This window comes from Frieseomelitta varia, unplaced genomic scaffold (genome assembly GCF_011392965.1).
Source record: "Frieseomelitta varia isolate USP_RPSP 00005682 unplaced genomic scaffold, Fvar_1.2 scaffold_1, whole genome shotgun sequence".
Taxonomy (NCBI): domain Eukaryota; kingdom Metazoa; phylum Arthropoda; class Insecta; order Hymenoptera; family Apidae; genus Frieseomelitta; species Frieseomelitta varia.
This window is the reverse complement of record NW_025108638.1, coordinates 289,995-294,637: the sequence shown is the minus strand read 5'-3', so window position 1 is coordinate 294,637 and position 4,643 is coordinate 289,995. Positions and strand designations below refer to the sequence as shown.

Genomic DNA, 4,643 nt, shown 5'->3' with positions numbered 1-4,643 from the left:
AAAGTATACTCTAAATAAATCTTTGAATAACACCCCGCGTAATATATATATATTATATAAATTATTATATAAAAATTATTATATTACATTATATATATAATGTATATTATGTATATATATATAATATAAATTATTATATTACATTATATTATATATTATTACTATATTACATTATATTATATATTATTATATATTATTATTATATTACATTATACTATATATCATATTATAATTATAATATATATTATACATTATATTATAACTAGATTATTATTTTCAAAGTATACTCTAAATAAATCTTTGAATAACACCCCGCGTAATATATATATTATATAAATTATTATATAAAAATTATTATATTACATTATATATATAATGTATATTATGTATATATATAATATAAATTATTATATTACATTATATTATATATTATTACTATATTACATTATATTATATATTATTATATATTATTATTATATTACATTATACTATATATCATATTATAATTATAATATATATTATACATTATATTATAACTAGATTATTATTTTCAAAGTATACTCTAAATAAATCTTTGAATAACACTCCGCATAATATGTATATATGTATTGTATATTATATTATAACCAGATTATTATTTTCGATGCATACTCTAAGTAAATATCTGTGAGACACTCTGCTAGCTGTAAATAAGAGACAGAGGGAATCCAGACAAGGTTGTGCACGGTTGCATCGCCAATAAATTATTATCAAGCACACAGTGTTTTTCGAACACCCATCATTTCGATACTCGAACGTGCACGAACGTGCTCGTACGATCACGAGTCCTGAACAGTGGCCTTCGCGTACATTACCTTTTCGAACGGTATACCACTATAGTGGCTTGCTTGTTTCTCAATCGAAGACAGCCATACGTTACGCCTCGAAAATAATAATCTGATTCTTCAAATTCTTTATCGTTCATGGGGAAGAAACTTGAATTTATTCATTCTTTCAATTTCAAAAATTTGATTTACTCAACTGCATTTATCCTGGATGTCGTTAGACTTATCTGTACGGTTCGCATCGGGGAAACTTGTCTTACACGAAGTATAGTTTCGCGAAAAATCTTGAGGTTAAAATCAATTAACTTTACGTTATCGACATTGAATAAAATTTATTCGTATTCTACGTGGTTTCATCGATCTCGTTGTTCGATGGGATCTTAATTTAGATGTATCACGTCGACAAATCTGTGGTACGAATGTATACACTGTGGCTCGCGAGATGCCTTTGTCACGCTTTGTTCAAATTAGAGTTCGCACGTGACTTAAAACTCGTACGATAAAGACTCGTATCCTACGCGAAACGTTAGCATACATGATACAATATAATTTGAGAGATGCATAAAATAGACTCGTTCGTTGCGTAACCGTAGCGTTCGATTTAGAAGCGTTTGTTATGCAAATTAATTTTAATAGTTTAACGTGTCTGAAGGGGAGAACGGTATTTTTCAATCGGGAGATAATTACCGTGTAATCAGAATACAATGTATGCAAAACACATTCACGTTGTTGGAATGGCCTATAAATCTTGTCGTGCATGCAAAGAGAAACAGAAATAAAGAGCGGCGAAGAAAAATATTGCGCAACTTGCTTACATATATACATATAAACTCTACTAATTTTATCTTATTTCACGTGAATGCGTTCCATGTGTTTAACGTCTTTTCCTTGTCATTTCGCATCAAGCGAATTGTCACGTGTCACGCGACGTGATCAACATAGAAATAAACTATTTCTTGATTGAAGATCTATTTATGAACGATCGACGCGTTCTCTGGTTCCAACATAAAACGGATCGATTATTTCCAATTCTTGCTCGCAAAAATATTTTCGTCTTTCCGAAATGCACGCGGTGCAATTTCCCACGCGCGTTTCAAACGCGCCTCCGCGACTGCAAATAAAATATTCTCTAAATTCTCGCGCAAACGTGCTATTTGCGCGCCGCGTGTCGCGCTATTTGCACAAGCGTGAAACCACGAGCGAAACCCACCTCCCGTCGGAAAATTCGTCCAATTTTCGTCGTTGCGACACGCGAAAATTCCCGGATCGACCGCCATCTTTTTATATCGCGCGGCTGGTTCAGTTGCAAATTACCGAAACAATAATGGAGCCGCGCACGAAACGCAAATAAGCACGCGCGTCTGCGTCTGTCACTGTTAAAACGCTCAACCACGCGTTCCAGGGTGTCACGTTATAATTGAAGGGCTGGAAGCGTCATCGACCCTTCGATAGTAATTTCGCGCCGTCAGCCACGATGATCTGTCATTTCAAAAGTATCAATGAACATCTTTTTAGGTTAAGTTGGTTTTTTAGAGTCTTTTTAAGTTAGGTTTGTCTTTAGAGTCGTTTTAGGTTAGGTTTGTCTGTAGATTAGATTTAAGTCTTCTTAGGTTAAGTTTGTCTTTACGTTAGATTTATGTTTAGGTTAAGTTTGTCGTTAGGTTAGGTCTAGGCTTTTTTAGGGTAAGTTTGTTTTTAGGATTTCTCGACGTTTTTTTTTTAGGATAGGTTTATGGTAGGCTTTTTAGGTTAAGTTGGTTTTTAGGGTCTTGTAACGTCTTTTTAAGTTAGAATTGCGTCTTTTTCTAAACCTAACCCAAACCTAACTCAAATCTTTGTAGGTTAAGTTGGTTTTTAGGGTCTTTTAACGTCTTTTTAGGTTAGATTTAAGTCTTTTTAGGTTAGATTTAAGTCTTTTTCTAAACCTAACCCAAACCTAACTCAAATCTTTTTAGGTTAAGTTGGTTTTTAGGGTCTTTTAACGTCTTTTTAGGTTAGATTTAAGTCTTTTTCTAAACCTAACCCAAACTTAACCCAAACCTTTTTAGGTTAATTTGATTTTTAGGGTCTTTTAACGTCTTTTTAGGTTAGATTTAATTCTTTTTCTAAATCTAACCCAAACCTAACCCAAATCTTTTTAGGTTAAGTTGGTTTTTAGGTTCTTTTAACATCCTTTTAAGTTAGGTTTACGTCTTTTTAGGTTAGGTTTGTTTTTTACGTTCGCAGAAAAACAATCCAGTGACTTATCGTGAACGTCTCCGAATCTCTTCTTCGAGAATCATTTTTCAAAAGCGAGCACAATGCCGTGCATCGAGGAATGAGCCTTGAACCGTTCAATTATCCAGCCACCTTAAACGGCTCGGCTCGCAGGCGAGCAAGGACGCGACGAAGAATATACGAGCGACGTTACTTGGTACAACGATAATTGAACCGAGATGTGCGCACACCCCATCTCGCGGACGAGAATCGCGGCCCGCCAGAGCCAACGATCATCGATACACGAGGTACGATAAATACACGTACGTAAAGCGAATGCACGCCGTATATTCGGTGACTATAAAAAAGCAGTGAGGTCAGTCAGTGGTTATTCAAAAGGCGTGTATCGTCGTCTTTGCGGTCCTGGACGATCGTTGTCCCTTCCACTGTTCGTGTGTTCTCTTTTCGTTTGCTCGTCTCTGTTCTCTCGGTGATCCCTATGGTAATAGTGACTCACCCACTGTGATGGATAGAATTCTCGAATCGTGTTCGACGAAAATAGCATACCGCGAATTACGTCGCGCGATAGATTTCGTCCAGTTTTATTCCTAATTCCCTCCTATCCCCCAATTTTCTTCTCGTTCGATTTTATTTTTTATTCTGGTTTCATTCGCCGAACAAACAACCTTGGGTTTTAATTCTAATTCGGATAATGTTTAATTATTTCTTGGTGGAAACATAAATAATAGAAATGCAATATTTAATCTTAGATTTATATATAAATGTCAATGAAATATTAATAAATTGTAAAATCTAATGTCTATTAACAGATTCGTATATAAATCTAATATTTTGCACGAACAATTTCTATTTCTATTCTGTTTCATCAAAGTTCAAAGGCGCTGGAAGTTTGATTTTGGGAGTTTCATGTTTCGATTTAACGCGCGATCTGCTATTTTGCGAAATAAATTCTGCTATCTCGCGTTGCGTTTGATTATCTTCGAGCAACGAATCGGTGTAACAAATAATATTTGCCGGAACATTAAACCAGCAAATTCTCAAACATTTTCGCGCGTTTATGAAATCGACTATACGTACATTGTGCATCGCGATATTAATTGATATCAACGCCATTGAGCAACAATGCGATTGAATTTTAATGGATATTTACAATTTCAGTGATGCAAGGTCGTAACTACAGCTAAATTGTATCGTCGTTTCACTCGAGCAGGTTGTTTCGCATTTTCGTGCGATCGATTGTCAGGAACAATTGATTGTAGCACATTAGTATTAAACAACGATTATGGCTCTGGTTTAAATCCATAAATGCATTCTGTACAACTTACGTTGAGTTCAAACTACTGATGGAATTTAATTAAGTTCGATAAATAACAATCGAACAGGATACTATTTAATTTTGTTAGGTTATGTACAAAACATTCGACGATTAGCAATCGAGCAAGATACTACTTAACTTTGTTAGGTTATGTACGAAACAATCGTATGAAAACATTCGACGATTAGCAATCGAGCAAGATACTACTTAATTTTGTTAGGTTACGTACGAAACAATCGTATGAAAACATTCGACGGTTAGCAATCGAGCAAGATACTACTTAATTT

At 34.4% G+C, this 4,643-nt stretch overlaps 1 long non-coding RNA gene across 1 annotated transcript; it reads right to left on the bottom strand.

Annotated features, from left to right (window-relative positions):
- Positions 1-860: 860 nt before the first annotated feature.
- On the bottom strand, positions 861-3,652 carry LOC122538553. The gene is made up of 2 exons (XR_006308924.1): positions 3,348-3,652; positions 861-921 (listed from the first exon to the last, which is right to left on the bottom strand). It is a non-coding gene; the product is annotated as an uncharacterized LOC122538553 (long non-coding RNA).
- Between the last annotated feature and the right edge of the window lie 991 nt (positions 3,653-4,643).